Raw genomic sequence first — 24738 nt, 5'->3', positions numbered from 1 at the left:
GTCCATCTGAAAGGCAGACAAAACCAATTAGCAACCCTTTCACCCTCTGGCAAAAAAGGAATTTCTGCAAGAATGCCTTCCAGAAGCAATCGGTTGTTTGACTCTTGGCTGTTTGGCTGTGTGAAGGCTTTAGACACAACTTTTGGGCTTCCCCAGGGGACAGGAACTGGCTCCATCCTGTCTCTCCTCTACCTTTGTCGGCTCAGTTCTACACCCCCAGGGTGAAGACCATTGCCTGTCCCTATTTGAGGTCAGCTGTCAGAAGACAGATCTGTTTAATATTTAGCTTTGAAGGAAATTGGCTGAATCAAAGATGAAAGGTTCAGCTCCAAGTGATGGGGAAAAACAAAAACAAGTCTCAATTGTTTCAATATTTCTATAGAAAAAATAAAAGGGTAAAGATAAAGCCAATGCAGGGGGGGGGGGGAGAGAGAGAGAGAGAGAGAGAGAGAGAGAGAGAGAGAGAGAGAGAGAGAGAGAGATCTCCAAAAGGTCCAAATACCACATCAAGCTGATAGAGTGACTATTCTGGTGCAACTATTTAGAAACACAAATGATATTCAGCTGCTAACGCCAGTTCTAGAACAGAGCTTCTCAGCCTTAATGTGCTTGTGAACCACTTGGGAATCTTATAAAAAAATTGGAGATTCTCATCCAGTGGGACGTGTGGTTCCACATTTCTACCAAGATCCCAGGAGCTTTTGATGCTACTGTCCCTAGGGAACAGTCTAGAGTATATCGGCTTCCTGCATAGCAAATGCACTCAGAAACCTCAGCTTGCACATTGGTACCTGTTTAAAGCCATGCATACAAAGAGAGAAATAAAGGGTAAAACTGCACCTGTGAGTATAATAAAGTAGGAAAGAAAAATTAAATATATATATATATATATATATAGTAAGTTTTTTAAGAGATGTAAATTTAGTGGGGGGGTACAAGTTCACCATGTTTTCACTTATCTAACATACTTACTTCTCAAGATGGGGCAATTTTTATTGTGAAGTAAATTGAAGTAGATACTGATTTTGTTAAATGTTAAACAGCTGCCTATTCTCACCCCCACCCACAGGAGCAAATCACAAGCATTTTAAATGTAAAGTGGATTTTCTGTATAATTAATTAGTAGACCCAATGCTAATTTGCAAGAAAAAGAAATAAGAATCTCAGAAAACAAACCCACAACTTACAGCCCAGAATAACGCATAGTTGTGTACAATTTTCAGAGAAAAGAAGAAATGTAACTCCATAGACACAGGGCAAGCTGCTTGAAATTTCAGAACCACTTTGGCCATTCTTCACTGAAGGGCAATGAACTTGTCAGTTCTAGCCTGAGACTTCAGGTTTCACTGCACCCTGACTCCAACCCTTTGCTGCTTAGCCCTGACATCCCCAAGTTCCTTGAAGACCATGAGGCCATCTCAACCAATGCTGAAATCGGTGTCATAAGACCCTGTTGGTTTTCCTTCACTGTGTTATAGTCCTTAAGCCCATAATCCTTAGGAAAATTAAAACTGAACAGGATCCTTAGGTTTCAATTTAGCCTAATGCATCAATTTATCAATAAAATTTTGATTAAAAAATTAAATTACGTAAATAATACTTGGCTAGATGCTTGATATAAATACCAACTCCTTAATTTACACTAGCTAGTTTTTTTCCTCCTGTCTTGAAATTGCACATGACCAGACTCAGGCACTGTAGCTGTGGGTCTCTGTACCACATGGTACCAACTCAGGGCCATGTGTGTGCTGGTCATTGACTGTCAGTCATCTGTCAAGTTGTTGGCGTGGCTTGAATGGAGCACAGTGAAATCAATGGTGCTTCCTGCATCCCCTTTCTCACCTCCAATACTTTCATGCAGATTAAACAAGATCATAATAAACACTTTGGAAAAACTTGAAACGAATAAAGGAAAGGACTTTCCACACAAAGATGGCTATGGTGGGTAGTCTCTAAAACAGCCCCAATGATCCCAGCTTTCTGGTACTTATACCTTTCTGTAGTTCCACCTCACATTGTACCAGGGTTATTTAGTGAAATGAATACAATACCACAGCTGTGATGGTGTGTCATATCCAAGATTAGGCTGTGAAAAGTCTTCACCTTCCTTCCAAAGTACTCCTCTCTCTCTCTCTCTCTCTCTCTCTCTCTCTCTCTCTCTCTCTCATTTCTGTTTTACATGAGGAGCACACTGCCATGATGTGAGCAACCCTATACAGAGGCCTATTTGATGAGGAACTGAAGCTTTGGGAAAACAACCAGTGAGGAAGGAAGACCTCCCACCACCAACCATGTAAATGAGCTTAGGAGAAGATCCCCTTCCATCAAGCCTTCAGATGAGACTGTAACCCTGGCCACCGGCTTTACCGTAACCTTCTTCAAGATCTTCAACTAGAACTACTCAGATAAGCCTCTCCTTAATTCCAAAGGCACAGAAACTATGAGATAGTAAGTGCCTGCTGTTTTAAGGCACAGAGTATGGGGCAAATAGATAATGAATACAATGGCAAGGGAGTATTTGGAGATGTGAGAGAAGAAGAAAGGATTCATGTTACTAGTTGATTTTCCCCTATCCCAAGGTGACTTGTGGATGACTTGTGACCCTAGAAGGGTCACCTGTCCTAGATCCTTCTTATCTGGCCCACTGCCTCCTTGGGCAATGGCCTGTCTGCCAGCTCCTCATCCCGGTTGTGCCTTAATATCCATGGAGACTATCACACTGACTCTCAGCTCCACTATTTCCAATGTGTCATTTACCTGGAAAACAACTGTATGCTTGAATGACAGGAAGAACTAATTTGTATCATATCTGACAGCTCTATTTACTTTTACAAATATTTATTTGGAAACTACTAGGTCTTGGGGAAGAACCAAGAATTGACTAAGACGACTCCTTAGGGGAAAGGAGGATATGAAACAGAATCAGGCATCTATAAAGAATCTGTGCCCTGACTTGGAAATGATTGGAATAAATGATTCACATGGTAAGAATAAGTAATTCGTTTAGATCAAACAGATATTAATGAGATTAGCTCAAATCATAGAATTTAAAGTAAGGAAATACACTTTCTATTTTAAAAATGTAAGTTGAATGGGGACCAATTTAAATCACCCCACCTCAGATAAGTAAAATGAATGCAAATTTACTCCCTGTCTAACAGGAATTCTGGATTGCAAGTGTATGTCCTTCTTGATCATCTCATCCACCCTCACTCCTTCTCTAAAACTGATACTTATATGGTGCTTATTATATATTGAGTCATTTTTAAGTACTTTATATATCATATCTTACTTCTCATTAAAACAGACGTGGGAGCTGGGGTTGTGGCTCAGTGGTGGAGCGCTTGCCTAGCACGTGTGAGGCCCTGGGTTCAATCCTCAGCACCACATAAAAATAGATTAATAAACAATAGGTTTTGTGTCCAACTACAACAAAAAAATAAAAATATTGAAAAATAAACAGAGAAGTGGTTTCAAGTGTGGATATTTTAGTGTCCATCACAATCACCTGCGAAGCCTGTAGAAAATGCAGGTTGCTGCTTCCTCTGCAGGGATTCTAATTAATAAGGTTTGGGGGTAGGACCTGAAAATGTGCATTTTTTCATCAACACCTGGAGGTATTATGGTTCACATGCTCAATACTACACTTTGAGAAATGACAGAGACAACTTCCATTCTCTGTGATTTGACAGTACTTTAAACACTTTTTCTAGGTTTGAGAATTCTCTACCTTTGGCATTAGTGCCTTCAAGACTTGTTCTTTGGGCCTTTCTTGTAGGGAGGGACACACTTTTTCTAGTTCTTCAAACACAGGGGATGTGATCTAGACGCAGGTAATGAATTGAAGCCCCCAAAGGCTGTATCACAAGAAGATGCATTCTGAACCTATGGTGAAGCAGACGCTTTCAGGGTTCTTGAGACCAAAGTGCCAGTCTTTCCGATATGTCTAACAGGAATCCTGGATGGCAGCTACCGAATTGTCACTGGAGGAGTTCTAGGGTGTTGATTTGGGCACTATTCTTGGATTCATTGCTTCGAAGACTATTGTTTCTGTCCTTCTGGGAAAACTGTGAATGCTTAAATATTTTTGGAGAAATCTTAACTTAAACTTAGTGAAGAAGGTTTTATTGATTATTGATACCATTGAAGAATCCAGATAACAAACTGCTGGTAGAGAACCTGCAATGCCTAAAATTCTTTCTCCTTATTGTCACTCTCCCTAAACAGCCTAACAGCTTGCAACATCTGTGCTTCAGATGGCTGGTGGCTTTATGTTGATCAATGTGAAAATACATTTCGATTCATGGATGTTAGTACCTGGGCTGGTTATTTTAGGTCTAAATTTCTAAACAGGGCTCTCACCTCTTTAGCTGGTTGTAAATAGCCTTGAGCCCTCTACCATTTATGAATGACTCATTTATTATGAAATAAACATCACAGTTACAACTGGATCTCACGACAAGCATCACACAATAGGCCAGACTCGGTGCAGCTTGAAAAGATGGTGTGCTGGTTATTAAAACACAGTCTGCCAAGTTTAAATCCATCCTTTATAATGAGCTTTATATGGCTGGGGTAGCATCTCTCCTTTGCCAACTGGTATTATAAGAGGCTCTGCCAGTCGAGGGCAGCAGAGAAAACCTGCGAGGCAGGATGAGGAGGAAGAGACCTAATCCTTCCAGTTTGTGTCTTTCCCTGGACAGCAACAGTTTGTTCCAATAGCAGCCACTGATTCTAGTTGCCAGTTTTTCCAGCAATCTCAGAGCCTTGCCTTATTGGCTCTCTTAGCAACACCTGATAAGACTCTTCTCAGAGCAATTTCAGCCCCTTGGGTCCCTTTGCCAATTTCCTAAGGTATCAGCACTAGCTGAGGTTCCCCTCTTCAGAGGCCCCAGGGCCCTTCCAAGTTTATACATTTTAGCAATTTCATTCCTTTTTCTTTGATCCTTCATCTCCAAGGGTGATAGCTGCAACAAAATAGGCAGCATTTCCTTTTTGGCCTTTAGAATTCTCCAGTACATAGCTAACAATTCCTTATGCTAAAATCTTTCTTCAAAAAGCTGGTGTGACAATGGAATATTACCTAGCCTTAAAGAAGAATGAAATTATGGCATTTGCAAGTAAACAGATGGAACTAGAGAATACTATGCTAAGTAAAATAAGCCAATCCCCAAAACCAAAGGCTGAGTGTTTTCTCTAATCAGCAGATGCTAATCCATAGTGGGGGGGATGTAGGAACTTTGGATTGTGCAGAGGGGAGTGAGGGGAAGAGTGAGGCTATGGGGATGGGAAGGATGGTAGAATGAACATACATTATTACCCCTTATACATGTATGATCACACTACTGCTGTGACTCTGCACTACCTACAGCCAGAGGGATAAGAAGCTATGCTCCATTTGTGTACAATGTGTCAAAATGCATTCTACTTCATGTATAACTAATTAGAACAAATTAAATATATATATATATATATATATATATATATATATATATATATATATATTTGTGTGTGTGTGTGTGTGTGTGTGTGTGTGTTTTCAACACTTTTAGACCACTTCTACAAGTTAAAAAACCTCTGTTCTCAATGTATTATGCTTTTCTCTTTGGAAAATCCTGAGCCAAGAAATCATAAAAATTGTGAAGCTTTATGGGACTCTAATGATCATCTAATTAAATTTCCTGATGTAGAAGAGAAATGGGATTCCAGAAAGCTGAGCCTATTTTCCCAAATTTATACTGCTTATTAGTGCCAAGGGTAGAAATTGTGCACAAATTTTTCAATTATGCCATGTATAGAACCCCAGGAAGATGTCTTAGTGGAAAGAATAACAGATAATAACCCAACTTAGGATAATTTGGACAAATTCTCTTGCTGAAGAAAACCAGAAATTATTGGGGAAATTATTTTAAAATCTTCTTGAAGGCATCAGACACCTAACCAAGATAAGATTGAATTGACTAAAAAGAAAAAAGACAGAAGGATCTTGAGTATCGGAGGACAAAATTGGGTCCTTATAGAATCTAAAAGGACACCTAAACATAGATATCTCAGGTTCACCATATATGAAAGAGATCCTGGGAAGTTCTTTGATTTTTTTTTTTTTTTTTTGAGATCCAGAAAGATGTACACAGGGAGAAAAGTAAATCAGTCCTCACATGGATTTTCACTCAGCTTCAAATAATCTCAGTGGCATAGAAAATCCCAGTCCATCAAGTCATATTAAGGTGATCTAAGAATACTGCTATACATACATGAAACCCCCCCACACACACACAAAAAATGGAAAACAGACATTGATACAAGAGAATTTGGAAAATGGGATCATCAGTTATTTTCTTTAGAATAACTATACTTACTATGTTTAAGAGAAATTTAGACACAACTGAAGAAAGTATCAGTGAAATGGAAGGTAAACGATAAGAAAATACACAGAATAAAACAAAAGGATACAAAATATACAAGTGCGAATAAGACAAAAAAATAAAAAATAAAAATCCCAAATAGAAAGTCGGAGATACAGGAAGAAATGAAGAAGTACATGAAAATATGTGGGTAAATCTAAAGTAAAATGGACTGTACAAAACAATATGATTAAAGTTTGGTAATCTTTAAAATGTGTATAAAACTATAATTTCCACCCTCTCTGAAGGAGAAGGAGGAGATAAAGGAGGAGTAAGAGGGTAAAGAGAGGGGGAGAGGGAGGAGGAGGGGAAAGGAGAGGGGGATGAGGAAGAAAAGTCTATCTAAAACATGGATCAATCATCTATTTCCTCGGGTTGTCTTTCATAGGAAGAGTTTATGGCCTTCCTTTTTCATCTGCAAGTGACTCGTTAGCAGAATTTAAGATGAGGTTCCAGAAAAATCTAGTAAATATAGAGAAAGCTAAAGAGTAGAAGTGGAGCTATTTCCTTCTCCTTAAGAATAATAAAAAGAGAGTAAGTATTTTATCATATTCCAGGTAGATAGGCCCTATTTTCACAGTTTGTCTTATAGATGAGGAAAATGAGGCAAATAAAGGGTTAGCAAATTGCAAAAGTGACTCAGCCAGAGTGGGAATGAGGTCCAGAGTTTGTACTGGTGCCCCTCACAAATCTCCTTCCAACTTCACCCCTCACAATTCCTCAAGTAAAATGTTCCTGGTAATCTCTGAAATTTCAGACCATATAGCTATATTGTCCTTACAAGAAAAGGGCTCTTCTGACTTACATTAACTTTTACATGGGGGCACCCTAAGTGGATCACTAGCATTGGACAGCTGGGTGCTGTAGTTGAATCTGGAATGTTCCCCAAGGCCCCATGTATTGAAGGCTCAGTTGCTAGGGTTGCCAGCATGTGATGCTAGTGGATGATGGTGAACCCTTTGGGAGGTGGGGCCTGAAGGGAGGAAGTTAGGTCACTTGGGTCATGCCCTTGAAGGAGATATGGAAACTCAGCCACTTCCTATTTCTCTTTTGCTTCCTGTTTGCCATGAGGTAAACCAAACTCCTCTGCCCAGTGCTCCCCCCATGATATACTGTTCAACTGGGCCAAATGACCATAGACTGAAGTCTCTGAAACCATGATCCAAAATAATTTTTTCATCTTTAAAAGTTGATTACCTTAGGTTTTTGTCACAGTAGTGCAAAGCCAATACATGGGGGCTGCCAGCATCTATCTGGTCTTCAGGGAGAGGCAGATAAATGATCCCCAAAGGAATTTAGGAACATTCATGGTGGTCATCCTGCCATTCCTTTCATGCTAGATGAGTCCTGGGAAGCAGGAAGGGGTGTTGGTGGCTTCCCCTCGTGTGATGATGAAAACCAAAGGGAGACCACACTTCTGTCTGCTTTTATCAGAAGTTTGTGGCTCTCTGATGTAACAAGGTCCTCGGTGTTGCATTCAGATATCATGGAAAACAACATGTGCTCTTTGCTATGATATCAGGAGTTATTTTGAATAATAGCTTAGATCCAAATTGAGTTGAACATTACTGAAAATTAGATGACAGGAGGAAAGAAAATTTGATCTAAACGTTGACCATTGGGGTGGGAGCCCCTTCCCCACCTCCGTCTTTTAAGCTGGCTGCTTAATATATTTGTGGTTTTGCTCGAGACTATGCAATTGCTTGATCATGGCCCTCACCACTCAGAAACTCCCTGCTTCTTCTCTCAGGTAGGCTCTGCCCTGCCAGGATAAGGCTGGCCTTTCCCTCTCAGTGTTCTCACAAAATACGGTGCTCAAAGAGATAGTGGATGTTTTAAGACCAAGAAGCTACTGATGAAAAGGTCGCACGTTTATTGGATATTTTAAAATGCACTTTGGAATGGGGATGTGGCTCAAGTGGTAACGCGCTTGCCTAGCATGCATGGGGCACTGGGTTCAATCCTCAGCACCACATAAAAATAAAGATGTTGTGTCCACCAAAAACTAAAAAATAAATATTTTAAAAAATTCTCTCTCTCTCTCTTCTTTCCCTCTTTAAAAAAAAAGAATTTTTACTTCTTCTTAATTTCTCTAAAAGAAAAAATGCACTTTAATAGGAATGAACATCTGGAAAGTTCTTTCCCAAGGCAGGTGTGTGGCTGGAGCCCTCCCCTGCAGTAGGTGCTTGTTCAAAGGCCTGCTCTAAATTCCTATTTCAAACTGTAAGCCCTCCCCATCCCTCGCACACTCTATACCCCAGCCTGGTTTAGTTCTCTAAATAGAACATATCCCTGCATGACATCCAAGATGTCATACTTGATTATTTGTTTACTTCTATCTACTGCCCCTGACGAGTAAAACATTTTAGTTTTGCTCACTCTGGTATCTTCACTGAATAGTGCCTGGAACTTCATAGACACTCATTAACTATTTGCTGAATGAACAATTGTAGACTGCTCAGAGATCCATGTGCATGCACGCACACATAGACAGACACACACCCACACACCCACACACACATTGAAGTGCAAGGATTTTTATATCCTAGCATGATTTGTACTTTCTGCACATAGATACAAACATTTCCTAACTTTCAATAATTCAACTTAAAATTGTTCAGCTTTATGATGGTGTAAGGCCATATGAATTTAGTAGAAAGCGTACCTCAGATTTTGAATCTGAATCTTTTTATTAATTTTTTTTAGTTGTAGTTGGACCCAATACCTTTATTTTTATTTATTTATTTTTATGTGGTGCTGAGGATCGAACCCAGTACCTCGCACGTGCTAGGTGAGTGCTTTACCAATGAGCCCCAGCCCCAGCCACTTGACTTAATCTTTTCCTGGGCTGGTGATACACAGTTGTGATACTGGGCAGCAGCAGTGAGCCTGGCTCCCAGTCAGACACAGGATCATGATGGTGAAGAACCAAACGTGCTGTTGCTAAGCTAGGATGGTCGGCAGGTTAGGAGAATTACATACATTTTCAACTTAGGATATTTTTGACCTACAAGGGATCAATGGATGTTCTTTCATTGTAAGCTGAAGCACATCTTTACTTTTTAGTCCTAGAAATAGTACCCCAGAATAGTAAGGGATATACTTGCAACTATGGAGGCTCATCCAAGATCATCTCACATCATAAAAGGAGCAGGTTGGCCCCTTTTACCATGGCCTTGATGTCTGGGAAAGAAATATAATCACCTTCCCTTGCTCATTCATCCAAGAATCTATTTCTGCCCTTCCTGACCCAAAAAGTGCTTGGCTCCTAACCCTGCTGATGAAACACAGGTCAGACTTTACAGAGAGACCCAAAGCCACAGACCTCAGGCTGGGAGGCATGACAGGGCTCAGACTGAGAGGGTTCAGGGATGCAGGAAGGGCTGGGATCCTGCCAGAAACTCAGCACGGGACTGGACTTTGGTCCAAATGCCCTCCACATTAGTCTCAGCACAGTCCAAGCAGAGGCTTTGAGGATCCAATTCCATACTCATAGATCAGCCTTGTTTATAAAGCAGTTCACAGTTCAACAGTCACTCCTCCCCTGGAGAGGTGTGTCGGGCATGAATAACCGCGTCTGGCAGCATGCGCCTCCCAGAGCAATGAAAGCCTGAAAACAAAAACAGATGACAGCAACAAAAATGACGTCCTCTTTAGGGAAAGAGCCAGGCGGCAATTGGACCATTTCAGAACGGGTCTGGTATCCGCTGTGCCCAATTTTAAGCCAACAGACACATCAGCCCTTAGTTGTCCCTATACCTTTCCCTTCTAAACTCTACAAAGCGGGGACAAAAATAAGTCCCTGCTGAATAAGGACCCTGCAGTTTCAAATACAGCTCTTCTAGGAATACCACTCTCTTTCTAGTCCAATATTTTCCCTGGGTTGAGAGTATTTCTCATTGGTAGAGCACTTGCCAAGCATGCATGAGGCTCGGGGTTCCACCCCAGGCACTAGAGGGGAGAAATACACACACACACACACACACACACACATATACCATGTCTAATAATCCAAGAAACTTCACATCAAAACCTTTGCTCCTTCTGCTATTGGTGCCCAAGGTGTCTGGGGGGGCACCCGTTCCTGAAACATCCCTCCCCGCAGCCAAAGCAGGGCTGTTCTGGAGACTTAGGAGCACATACTTTGTCTGGGGTTTATGGTTCAATAAGCAGAAGTGACTCAGAGACATAAGAAGTGGCACAAATCCGACAGGGGTGCAATCAATATGGATATTTTTGGCCCTTCTTCATGGTTCAGCAAATACCCCGGATGCCCGTTATCTTCCTCTTTGTTCACCCTTATTGTCCCGACAACTTCACAATAGAAACTGCATACACTTCAGATCCAATCACAGTTTAATAAGCCCACCCTCCCCTGCCAGGCCTTCGAAAAGTGTATACATGGGGACAGAAAGGCCAGGTCAGTTAAGCTCTGTGATAGGAGAAGGGAGTGGGGGGGGGGGAATGAAAAGCCATTTTTCTTATTATCTGCTCTTGCTCCTTTTTCTCCAGGCACCCTCAGGCAATCTCAGCTGAAATCTGGCTTCAGAGGTACTCAAGCTAGGCTCCATTTCCTCCTGGTGACACATTCCAATAGCCCTGCCCAGTGGTAGGTCCACTGGAGGGCCTGTGGCATCTCTCATTTAGGACAGATGACGTCTATGGCCAAAGATTTACTCTGAATTCTTCTCTTCTGCTGTATTTTATGGGTCTCTTTTTCCATGGAGATAGAGGATGGGGAGAGAGAGGGGATTTTAGAAATATTGTAAAATATTTAATTTCATACTGAGTTTTTTTTTCCTTCCTGCCCCACTTCCTTATCTAGCATTTCCAGTCTCTCTCTTTTTTTTTTTTTTTTTTTTGGTACCAGGAATTGAACTCAAGGGCACTCCACCAGCGAGCTGCATCCCCAGCCCTATTTTGTATTTTATTTAGAGACAGAGTTGCTTAGCGCCTCGCAGTAGCGGAGGCTGGCTTTGAATCCACAGTCCTCCTGTCTCAGCCTCCCGAGCCGCTGGGATAACAGGCGTGCACCTCAGCACCAGGCTCCAGCCTCCTTTCCATAGCTTCACTCTCCTGTGACTCTGCTTTGCCCGCAAGTGCAAGGCACATATTTTGCTCTCTTGTCAGTCCTGGTCGCTGTCCTTGAAACTGATTTCCTAGCTCCCCAGTGGTGTCGCTTCCTTCCTCCAAGGAGCCTTTTTAACTTCTCATTGCTCTGTGTCACTTTTTGCTTCATCATTTGGGGGTTCTAGACACTCATCCATCTTCCAGAGTGTAAGCTCCTGGAGGGAAGGCACGGGGTTTGATTCATCTTTGAATCTCCCAAGTTCCTAACAAAACATCCTGTTCCCCAAATGGCTTTGTTGATGGCTGAACATCAACTATGAAACTGCCTCCCCTTTTCTTTCGTTGACCTCTTCCTGGCGCTCTTCAGCATCCTTACAGAGCGAAACTGGCGAATTGTAAGGAGGGAAGATTTGTTCTGATTTGGTATAAAGGTGTCAGCGTCTCTGATTACATATGGTATTTATCTGATTATTGTTCCTGTGGCTTCATCAATGTGATGGCCAGTGCCTACCCTGATGAAACTAATATTCAGAAGACCTGTGGAACCAAAGAGCAATCGTGGGACAAGGGAACTGGCTTTATGAGCTTTTTCGGGGTGAGAGGGGATACTGGGGACTGAACTCAGGGGCACTCAACCACTGAGCCCTTTTTTATATTTTATTTAGAGACAGGGTCTCACTGAGTTGCTTAGTGCCTTGCTGTTGCTAGGCTGGCTTTGAACTTGTGATCCTTCTGCCTCAGCCTCCTGAGCTTCTGGGATTACAGAGGGGCAATACCATGCCTGGAAGGGAACTGGCTTTAATGCCAGCTCCCCACCTTGCTGCCTGGGTGGCTTTGGGATGAGGCGCCTCTCTAGCCTGAGTTTTGTAAGTATGATAATGCCTACGTTGCAAAATAGAGGTGAGGATTAGAACTGATATATGTAAAGTACCTAGCGTGACTTTTGGCACAAAGTTGGCCCTTAATAACTGAAATACATTTTCACTTTACATATATATTGTCTCCTTTCCCATGATCTTGGGCAGTAAATGAACTACTAAAATGCTGGAGTGAAGATAAAGAGGCAGGTCTGTACAAAACTTCTCATCTGCCTTCATCTTTCCATTGATATCCAAGTTTTGTTACTAGAAGAAAATGCTAACTTTTCCACAAGTTTGGGAGAGTTCCTAAGTCTCAGAAGTTAGGCTTGAACTTACATTTTAGACCTGACAGGTAGCCCCACACATCGAAGGGAGATGTGCAAACATTTTCATCCAGCGAAAGACTTCCAGAAATAATGAGTGCTTTGAGGAACCCTAGTTTTGAGGAATTCATGACACTTTACCAAACTGCCTTCACACTTTCCAGAAGATTGTGCTCCAGCTCAGGCACTTGCTCTGAATGGCTCCCTTTTCTCCTAGGATGCTCAATAATCATAGGTCAGACCCTTTGGGTAGGCTTCCTTTGGATTATCACACCACTGGCTCCCACCATGAAGGTAAGGTAGGGATCAATCATCTCTTCCAGTCTCCACTAGAAAGTGTCTCAGAACCACAAAGAGAATCAACAAGGAAAAAGGATGTAAAACAGAAAGAAAAGGGGAATAAATGCCATATCTTTTTGTCAAACATGTATCAGGCATTGACTATGTTGCAAGAACCTCTCTGGGGTTCACCTAGAGAAGTAAAGTAAAAAGTGAAGAGACCTCATTATTGAAGAAAGCCCAGGAAGGAAAGTCTTCCAAGAAGAAAGGACCATTAGTGATGCTGAATTCCAATGAGAAGGCAGATAAAAACCAAGGTGGCCATTGGATTTGATGAAAGACACGCACCTCCATTTGTGGAAAGAAGAGTTCCTGTGGAATCATAGTAGCCGACACAAAACTGAAAGGACAAAGATCAGAAAGGGAGATGAGGAGACCAGCATTCAGTTCATACTGAGAATCTTGGCGACAAGAAGAAAATCAGAGTCAGGAGGCGGTGGCTAGAGAGAAAAGCCTGGTCAAAGGATAGGTGGGTTTGCTTGCTTTTCAGGTGGGAGGAATCTGAGCAAGTCCAAGTGCAAGCGAGAAGGAGGGTGAAAATACAGGAGTAGGGTGAATGATGATTTGGGGTTCCTAAGGGGGAGCAACAAGGTTCAGGTTGGCCACAGACAGAGGGAAGGACGCACATCTTATTGCAACCTAGGAAGGAAGGGAGTATGGGCAGGGTACGGGGGACATTCACAGGTGGATGAGGAGGAGTACACTGGAGTTTGGGGGTCCCTGCCCAGTGGTTTTTGTATCCATCATGCACTGAAACAAAAGAGAATGTTGGGAGAGATGGCAACAAGGGACCTTAAGTAGAAAGGAAAATGGGGACTGGAAGAGATCACTGGAAAACCCTAGAAGGATCGCAAGACCGAGCTGTTACTGGAGACTGTGAAAATAGAGTTTGTAACTTTCTCCACCAGCATCCAATGGAGGAGTCAGATTTACCCAACATGGAAGATATGGGATTTGAGAAAGAAGGATGGAATAATTCTGGGTTGAGATTTTATTGAGTGAATTTGACCTAAGTACAAGAGCAATAATATTGATATTTCACAAAAGAATAGCAGCCACAGAGAGAAAAGCATCTCACAACAGCCTGTGGCATCTACGTATGATAAATCCATCTCCAAATCACTTCCCCAGAAGCAAGAAGTTTTCTGGAAAACCTAAGCAGCTGCTTACGTCTCCTACAGATCTTTTCCTACCATTCGCAAATTCCCACCCAGTCCAAGACCCAGAATTTAGAACAAGAAACTCTGGGCTAATCAACAGTGCAGTCACAAACACATGAGGCAAGGCCTGGGTCCTTTGGGGGGGCATGTTCATTGCCAAGTTCAGACCATAAGTAAACCAATTGCACTCTATGGCTAACCCCACCGTGGCACCCTTGAACCACAGAGTGACCTGTCTGTCGCTAAAACATTTTTCCATCCAAGTGCTTTTTCCACATAAACTATTCAGAAGCCTCATGGAAGTTTAATTTTTTTTTTCCTTTTCAAAAGTGTTAAAAATATGTTCTGAACTTAGGCATAGACTGTCATTGCTGTCTTTAATAAGCATGCCTCAATTTAGGGAAAGCAGAGGGAATTCAAGCCAGCTGAAAGGGAAGTTAAAAAAAAAAAAGCAGAGGAGGGCAGGAGGAGGTGGAAAGGGCTGTTTGTGGCTAAGCAGGTAGGTAGCCCATAAAGACTGCCCCTGACTTTGATAATTTAGTGCTTCTGTGATGTGTGAATGAGGCCCTACAGGCGGGAACTGCTCTGCAGCTTTTGGGTTTTGATCTCTGTCAGTAATGAGATGCCAGCAGCCCCCACTTCAAAGCCTGGACTGCTGCAGATAATCGGCTGAGAGGCCCCCAGAATTTCAAGTGATCTCCCAGACTAAAGTATGAAGGATTATGCAGACAGCAGAATGGATGATGGAAGAGGTATTGCTTGTTTGATATTTGCTCTTTGATTTCTTTTAAATGTCCTCATTTTCAGTTTCCAAAGGGGCAGTTTATGGTTCCACACTCTTAACACCAGAGATTAGCATTGTCAGAGATTGCTGCTGTCTGGGCACCGTGAGCGCCACAGGACATCCATATATTTTATCTTTCCTTTTTTTAAAAAAAATCCTGACTGTCTGCAAAAAAACACTGCCACTCCAGATTCGGTGACAAATGTGGTGCAGGGTAACAGTATCCAGCCTGTTCTGGAGACAGAGCTTTCCTGACAAATCCAAATGTCCAGAGATTACACTCAGATTCTTTTGAGGTTTTAATCTCTTTTCTGAAACAGTTGTGCACTCAGGGGGAAAGGAGGACAAAAGGCCACAGGCTATGAGAAACATGTTGTAAAATAGCATGAACCTTCGTTTCTTGTATCCAATTATACTTAGAGTTGAAAGCGTATAATCTTCAAGGCATGTCGTACCAGGAAATGTATCTGGAGTAATTCAGATTGGACAGACAACCTCATACTCCGGAAACGAAACAGCAGGGCAAGGTCATACCTCATGACTTTTCCTGTCCCCACACATGAAAAAATGTAGCATTTCAATGTTCCCCCCAAACACACAAGATCTGAAGGTTAAAGGCAGCCATGGATTAATCTGCTGAAGGAGGGTGTGAATGCTTGAGACACTTTTCATATACATAGAATTCACAGGAGTTCTTGAAGTTAGAAGACCCTTCAATATATTGTATAGGTCAAGCAGCCCTAATCAGAGAATCCAGAATCCAAAAGGTTTTGAGCGCAGATGGGAGGCCTCAAATGGGAAATTCTGAACCATAAGATGTTTTTATATACAAAATTACTTTGAAATATTACATAAAACTATTTTCAGGCTATATGTATAAGACATATGAAACATAAATGAATTCCATGTTTAGATTTGGGTCCCATCTCCGAGATAGTTCACTATATACCTGCAAATATTCCACAATCTAAAAAATGCCTTCCATCTGAAAGAGTTCTGGTCCCAGGCATTTTGAATAAGGGGTGCTCAATTTGTCCTCTCTTCTGAGGACGGGATTTCTGTTCATCTCTATTGAATCAGGGACACAGCCTCTCTGGTCCATAGCTATATTCCTAGATCAGCGTGGTACCTCAAACAGGCTTGTTGGGTGGCTGACCGTTGTGACTGTGACAGTATGTTACTAAAGTGTTCCCAGGTCACAAAGAAGTATGAAGATGCTTCATACAGACAGACACAGGAGTCCTTGCTTTATCAGTCTCAGATACTGCAGTCGCGCCCAGTGTTCAGAGGTTTGGTATCCTGGCTGATCCAACCTTGCTGTATGGCAGAGGTTGATAGCACTCACCACCATCCTCTGGCATCCAGGCAGGGCCACATGCCTTGTTGTCACCTATGAAGAGTAAGCAGGAGAGATAGGAGCCACCTCTGGATAGAGGCAGCTTAAAAGCAAGTGGGTCTTCCCCACCATCTGCCTTTCCCTGTCTGTAACTTAATGCTGAGGAAGATGAGGCCCTGGAATAAGAGGATCCATATAAACAGGATGAATTACCATGTGGAGCAGAACAGCACTGAATTGCCCCTCAACTATGTTTGGAGCAAGAAGTAAGCATTCGCTATGACAGGCTGTAGAGAATTGAGGGTTCTCCCTGACGGCAAGTAGCTCATCCTGACCTATGAAGATGGTAAGCCACAGAGCTGCCACTTTGAACCTAGATCTCTCTCACCCTGTATCTGGGTTTGGCTGAAGAGTCTATAAGGGTCACGCCAGTTAAAAACAAACACAGAAACTCATTCAAATCAACTGAAACATTGGAATCACCTTCTCCAGATAGTTACTCCTCTCTGGGAATTGTTTTGAACCTGTTGTCCTTGCTCCTATTGCTCCTTATACTATATTTTCTGTAGCACTTGCCACTTGAGCATTAAATGTATATTTTGCTTGTGTCAACCCCCAGAGGCAAAGTAAGTCTAGCAAACAGTAATTTGCTCATTTAATATTGATTTATTCAAATGAAACTAAAAGTACTCTTCCCCTTGAATTTTCTGTCAATTGGGCTGAGACAAACAAAACAAACAAAAAGATATATATATATCACACAAAATGAGGCAAAACAAAAGTATTACCAAAAAAGGAAATAAAGAAGAACACTTTTGTGTCCACATCTCTGGTACTGCAGGTTTCACTAAAATACATTGCTCTAAGAATGGAGCTCCAGGAAATGGATTTCAGTGTTTCTTTGAGGACTCAATACACTGCTTGGCTTGAGATTCCCAAGCTCAGCTCTGTCCATCTTTGGAGTCTGGGTCACCCCATTGGGAAAATGTTCCCTGAGTTTGAACCCATTAAGAATAAGTCATTTGAACATGCACAGAAGTGATATGAGTGCCCAGTCCAGCCTACACTGTCAAGATGGGAGGAAGAGGAAGTGAATTCCATCTGGCATGATTTGGCAACAGGGCAATAGAGCCTGGTCCTGGAGCCAGGAGGGGCAGTGGACAGTGTGTCCTTGATCCCAAGAGCTGTCTTGAAGAAAGGCCCAACATGCAAACGCAGGCCTCTGATGAGTTCCCTCGCTTTCCCTGGCATCAAGAACTATTTAACGCTCTCCACATCACACCTCCCTCTCTATCTGATGAAACTTGTGTTCACTTCCTTCTTCATCTACAGCTTACTGGGGCCATGGATAGTGGTGTGGGTCTTGGCTCTATTTCTGACATCAGTGCAATTTCTGTGATGGGTCCCCTGTTGTCTACAGAGTATTTCAGACCTTCTCAGAACATCACTGGGTAGGACAGTGGAGAGAAGTCATCTTTCTTGTTGGACACAATACAAGGCAGCACAGACCCTGAGGATGCTGTGGAGCAGATAATGTCAGCTTTGATTCTAAATTTGAGAAAAGACTATTTAAACAGTTTGGAACTGATTCTCAATTGCCTTGTGCTGTTTCAACAGTGATTTCAGAGAGGAGACAATGGTTTGGGTTCTATATTTTTTTTTCTTCTTTTTTTATCTTGTCCATACTGCAAACCTCTCTGATGAGCCAAGCCAGCTACCATGCTCTGAAGACTAACAGGTACTCTGGGTACAGTGAACCACTGGGCTTCACACACAATATAAGCAGAGGGACAGACCATGATGCTGATTCTCTGGATCTACTCTCTCCTTGCATCTGTCAGGTGGAGACAGTGGGAACGTCAATCCTCGAGCTCTGTCATTTTGTAAGAGATGAAACCTATTTCTAAGAAGATTGATCTTATGGCAGATATTCTATCTCCCCTGGGACCTGGATCTTCACACAACCCCCCTATACACACACACACACACACACACACGAAGCAGCAGCATCTAGATGAGGAATGTGTCATATTCAGTGATACGAATAATATTTAATATTCATCGATGAGAGGAATGTGACTTCTTTTTTTATTTGTTTATTTGTTTTGGGGGGTACCAGGTATTGAACTTAGGGGCACTTGACCACTGAGCCACATCCCCAGCCTTATTTTGTGTCTTATTTAGAAACAGGGTCTCACTGAGTTGCATAGAACTTCACTTTTGCTGAGGCTGGCTTTGAACTCAAGATTCTCCTGCCTCAGCCTCCCAAGCCACTGGGATTACAGGAGTGCACTACTGCGCTCGGCTGGAATGACTTCTTAAAATGCCTAAATAATTTGGTCACAAATTCTGAGTTTCTCTTTTTTCCTCCACTTTATTTTATTGATGGGATTGTTCTTAATTGCATCACTAGAACTGTTTGGGAAAACCATGAAGCCATCTGGACCATCTATAAAGTTCTTCATAAGCATTTGCTATTAATGCTATTATTGGTTGCATTCTATATGAAGTAAAAAAAAAATCCTGGATTACTAGTACTGGAAAAATGAATGGTCGGTGACATTTAATTCTGAAACATTTACTGATCGTTTGTAGAGAAGTGCTTCATGGGAAAACTTAGTGAGGTGGTAAAACCATTCTAGTACCTTCCTATTTTCTCTTTATCTTCTCCTTAGGCTTTTCTTCTCTTTTCTACCCACTTGCAATATGCCTTTCTCTTCTTCCAAGGCTTCCTGGAAAACCCTGGAGTCCTATGATCCCAAATATCTTCTAATTCCAACAGTATTTCCTCACACAGCTAACTTCAGCTAGTCCCTATCATCAAGTGGAATAAACTTACACTCAATGTTCACATCATTTATGGATTAAAAACGTTGGCCCTTCCAGCATGGGGCAGGGATCGCAGCTTGTTGAAACTTGTATGGTGAAATCACTGTTCAGTTTGGCTTCAAAACATCTCACCATGTGTTCACCCAGGGTCATACTGATGGAGCGCCCTAGTCTGTATCAGAACAGCTGTAGACCGCTGTAGACCGCTGGACTTCACACACAGTAAAAGCAGAGGGACAGACCATGGTGCTGATTCCCAACAATGTGCAAGACAGAGCTTCCTGAAGTTTACATTCTGTAGATGAGACTGACAATAAGGAAGCAAACAAACGAATTCAGCTGTCATTTAGGATCTTACATGCTGCTCTCTTTTCAGCAGCCTCTTGGGCTAGAGGAGTTGGTTCTGAGTTGCATATTCTGAGTTGTGAGAGTATTTAAATGTTCAGGGTTGATTGCTCAAGAAGGTGGCCAGGCAAATGGAGAGAAAGATATCTTTCCAGATACATCATAAACAGGTTGCCTTTGGATTTCCTTTGACCTTGCCCTTGCAGGCCATTGGTTCTGGACCGAGCTCCAAGCATACTCAATCCCACATTTGCCAGTTGAACTGCAGTCTATCAAATATTTACACTGACATTTCAAATATATACATTATTTACATTAGATTCCATAAAATATTTACATGCCATGCTAAATATACACCATATTTATATTGCACTGTGTTTTTTCTGCTACAAGTCAGAAAGAATGTTTGGAACATTCCCCAAATCATAAAGAAGGATTGATGTCAAGAGGGTATCAAGGGTGGGCACATCAGGAGACAGAAGCAGTAGCTACCTGAAATCCAGGGAGGGTCCTCCCTCCCCCATCAACCCAGAAGAAGTAGGATGTTAGAGATATGTCAAAAGAAAATAATTGCGCATTTGATGGCCTCCATATTTTTTCACTTCATTGAGTTTCTGGTTCATAATAAGCACTGATATCAAAGCCATCTTGAGTTCAGACTAGCAGAAGCCCTGAAGGTGGAGATATCAGCCCCATGTGTTGGTTTTGTCAAACAGCAGGACAAGGAGCTCAGGTGCACCTGGTAGTGTGCATTCATGGTCCAGAGAATGCAGTAGAAAATCTCAGCAGCTCTGCCCAGGTGGCCAGCTCTCCCACTGTGCTACTCAACCTTAGAAGGGGCCACTACACCCACCATCCTTCTCACACCACAGGCAAAGTCTAATCATGGTAGATAGGAAGCCAATTCCTCTGAGTCTCTGTTCTTTTTGAATCACATCATAACATTCAATCTTGAACTTTCCAATCTCCATAACTATGAGCAATAAATTGATGATATTTATAAATTGCCAGTCAAGGTACTTAGTAACAGCACTACAAAAAGGATAAGACAGTATGGTTGTCTTTTCTGTTACTAGTCTAAAAGTTCCTTTATGGAATATAAGAACTCTATTTTAGTCTTCTTATTATCTTATGGAAAGATTGCCCTAGAAATCAAAGAATCCAGCTGTTTTAACAATGATCTCAATTCTTGGACTATTCAGGCTGCTAGAACAATGTATAAACTGGGTGGATGGTGAGCAACAGGAATTAATCACTCACAGTTCTGGAGGTTCAGAAGTGCAAGACTAAGGAGCTGGCATATTGAATACCTGGTGAGGTTACTTTCTGGTTCTTAGGTAGAATCTTCTCACGAAAGGGGCCAGATAGCTCTCTGTGGAGCCTCTATTAAAAGGATACTAATCCCATTCATAAGGGCTCTACCCTCATGACCCAATCACCTTTCAAATTCAATATATGAATTTTGGAGGGACCCAAACTTTGCAGTTACTCTACATTTAAAGCAAAAGTAGAGAAGCCTGGGTGGTTAGAGACTCTTGCTCTCTCCCAGACCTCAGGCCAGGCTTAGACAGACCCCTTGTTATGGTAACACTGCAAAGTTGTGCTTGCCTAATCCAGGTCAGCCAGGGCATGGACCAGAAAAGGCCCCTGGTGCCTGCCTGTCTCTCCTTTAGCCTGCTCGCCTGCTCTTCTGATCCTCAACTGACCCCTGAGGTTACCCAATACCATCAGTCCCTATGACTTAGCCAGGTACCAACAAGCCCTGCTAGGAGTGATGTTGAGGTGTCACTACATCTCGCTCAGTACTGGGCTTTTTATAGAAAACTCCAAATGACAAAACATTGAAGATTAAAGAAAGGTCCAAGAGAATAAATGGCTGAATGCCAGAGACAATGACAGATGACAGGAGGACATATTTGGGGGCAGATGACGATAGTCTTCTCAGGAGAGAGGGTGCCCAGTCAGGCAAATGCCTTCTCTAATGTGTTAAGTGGAAAGCAAAACTTGATTCCCAGCATCCTGGGACGTGGATCCCTGCCAAGTTCTTCAGATTTGCTGAAGAATGGCACAATTCACCCGGACCTGAGACTTGTCTGCCTTCAGCTTAGGGGCAGGAGGGGATGGTGCTGGAGGCTTGCAGGTGGGCACTAGGATTGGAGAGAGGCAAGAGTCACAGAAGCAGATCCTCTCAAAAGAGTTTATTGACTTGATTCATATAGTTCAGCAGGTGTGACAAAGAAAACAGCATCCTGGAGAGTCACTAGCCAGAGAGCAAGGGGACTTGATGGAGAGCAAGATAAGATCTGCTTTTAAGGTATCATGCTCACCTTAACTAGGATTCCTTCCAAAGGCAGGTGTGTGTGTGTGTGTGTGTGTGTGTGTGTGTGTGTGTGTGAAAGAGAGAGAGAGAGAGAGAGAGAGAGAGAGAGAGAGACAAAGAGAGAGAGAATACCAACAAGGACCCAACAATACCAGCAACACTGGTGTATAATACCATGGTTGTTATGCATTCCTCTTCTCCCAAAGTAATGCCATCAAGACTTCAGCTGGGGACTATGATTAAACGGAGCTTTTCTGGTCAGTCTCATTCATACTCAGCAATTTAATTCTGGAGATAAGGGTCAGAAGCACAAAGCTTCTGGAAACTGCCCAGAACTCACCCTCCCCAGTCCCCCAACTCCCCACCCCAGCCAAGAGTGACTGGGCTGCAGTGTTCCCACCCAGGCATAAAAGGGGTTCAGTGTCCATTCAGGGGAAACCAACTCAGCTCACAGCTCTTAAGACAATTCATCTTTTCACTCTTTCAAGCCTTTCTATTTTCTTTATTAAACTAAATACAGACGAGTGTGTAAGACAATGTGTTGTTTAAAGAATAATTAGAAGCAACTCCTGTGCAACCATCACCCCATCATGAAAGAGAAAGAACTGTGCCCAGCTTCCAGGAAAGCTCCTACTGTGCAGCTGCCTGTCCCCTCCCACCTCTCATCTCCACCCCCAGGGACACCCAGCCCATGCCACCTCAGGGCTCCATTCACCCTGTCCCATCCAGTCTCATAGCTTACAGCTTCCCATACCTGGGTAAGGTGGCAATTTTTGTCTTGTGTGAAAGGATTATTTAAGCAGCATTTCCAATATGTTGTTTGTATTCTGGTGAAGTGGTGTTAGAAATGATGTTTGGGGTGATAGGGTGAATATCATAAATTTGAATGATATATTCATATTAATGTACATAAGGGGAGATAGTATCACAGAAATGTAATTTTACAGATAAAACCAGTGGTGTGTGTGTGTGTGTGTGTGTGTGTGTGTGTGTGTGTGAGAGAGAGAGAGAGAGAGTATTTAACTCAGGATGATTTAAGGTAAAACATCCTGCTTATAAATTCATGGGGAATACAATTAGGGAAACTCGTGGAGGTGACACATAATGTTTGCCATTAGGAAGCCCAGTTTTAAGGCGTAGAAGTAGCACTCACCAGAACTGGGAGACACTTCAGTCTTGTACACCAGCATTTCCTAATAAGAGAGCTATTATCTACAACTATCCTAGGCTCCTTTCCCAGCCTACAGGCCCCAGATCCCTAGCAGGGGGCCCAGGTATCTGAATGATTGATGTGCAAGAATCTCAGGTGACTTGTGACCAGTAGAGATGAAGGAGTTGAGATCAGGTCTAGTCCCCACTTTTCCAGCGCAAACCCTAACCCTCACTCTAAGATAGGAGTCCTTGGACCTGGATTTTGACTCATGTAGGACCAGGGTTCACTGATTCCCAATATAGAGTCTTTCCCTTTGTGCCTGGTGAGGAAAGGGTTTCTACAGAGAGAAGGTAGACTGGATACAGAATCACAGGATCTGGAAACCACAGTAACTCAAGCCTGAGAAAAGTCAGGACCAAGAGATGAATGGACCTGAGCAAACACGGAGAGCGTGCAACCTGGGGAGGAGCATGGGCAAGCTGGTCTCCCCTGGACTCTGGCTGTGGAAGAGCTTGGCAGTTGTGGAAGGCTCAGGCTCCTGGCCCTTCTCATGTCTCGTTTAGCTGGGGTCCCCTCCAAAGCAGGGTACCAAGGTCTCAGAGAGACAAGCTCCTGCGTTCACAATAGGACCAGGTAGCAGACTCAATTAATCTATCAGCAATGTTTAATTAAATTTCCACTGTGTGTAGTGCAGGGCTCTCGGGATGGAAGAGTAACAAGAACAGGGCACAGTCCTTTTCTCAAAGGGCCCACTGTCTATCCGGGTACAAAATAATAAATATAACACACCACTGTTAGCCTCTGACCCAGGTGCCTCCTTTCTCTATGGGTAATTTAAAAGCAAGATAAGTGCAGGTCAGGGTGTCTGGGAAAGACTTCAAGGGGGCTGAGTATGATTTTAATAAGGGAGGGGGTGGCTAAGGCTAGCCCTACAGGTAATCGAAGGTAGCCCAGCTGCAGCAGGGCATTTCCAAAGGATTGGGGGTCCTCCAAGAAGGGCAGGAAGGGGATTCCAAAAACTGAGCTGGGTTGCAAAACCTGTGGTCACAGACTCTTCTGCCGTTGATCCGGTCTGCAACTATGACAATGAACAGAACCATCTCTCATTACAAGAATTCTGCATTCCTGTTGCTTCATAAACTGCATGTGAAACTGGGTTTGCAGGTTCAGTAATTTGCAAGTGACTCATGCATGACACTGATTTTTGAGAAAGGCTATGGTGAATTTTTAATCCTGGTTTCTGTCCTTACCCTCCAGCCACCTTTGTTGAAATGAGATCTCACATTGTTGCCCAGATCGAAAATATAGAGAGAAGTCCTGGCAGGCGAAAGAAGTGAGGAAGAAAGAGAGAGAGAGAGAGAGAGAGAGAGAGAGAGAGAGAGAGAGAGAGAGAGAGAGAGAGAGAGAGAGAAAGAAAGAAAGAAAGAAAGAAAGAAAGAAAGAAAGAAAGAAAGAAAGAAAGGCCGGTCTGATGTGGGCACTTGGGTTCTAAGTGAGAGAGATCCTGTGCACATGCGAGTGTGTTGAAACCAGTTCTTTTGAATCATCACCTCTTTTTCCCAGCTTCCTGGGATGGGCCACCTTTCCTCAGCCATAGAATGGTTCCAGGTACAACTGTCCCCCAGGGGAATGGAGACCTACTCTGTGCAGCTATGGCACTCATGTTATTCATCCCTGAGCAAAGGTCTGAGCAGAAGGAATGACTCTCCCTATGGAGAAAACAGAAAATGACTGGCATCTATTTTTTTTAATATTTAGCTCTTTATAACTGAAATAAAATTAAAATCATTTCAAAAACAAAAATGTTGTTTACAT

This window comes from Marmota monax, unplaced genomic scaffold (assembly GCF_021218885.2).
Source record: "Marmota monax isolate L192 unplaced genomic scaffold, Marmota_monax_Labrador192_F-V1.1 WCK01_AAM20220418_F8-fsc00066, whole genome shotgun sequence".
Taxonomy (NCBI): Eukaryota; Metazoa; Chordata; class Mammalia; order Rodentia; family Sciuridae; genus Marmota; species Marmota monax.
This window is presented reverse-complemented; position numbering follows the sequence as displayed.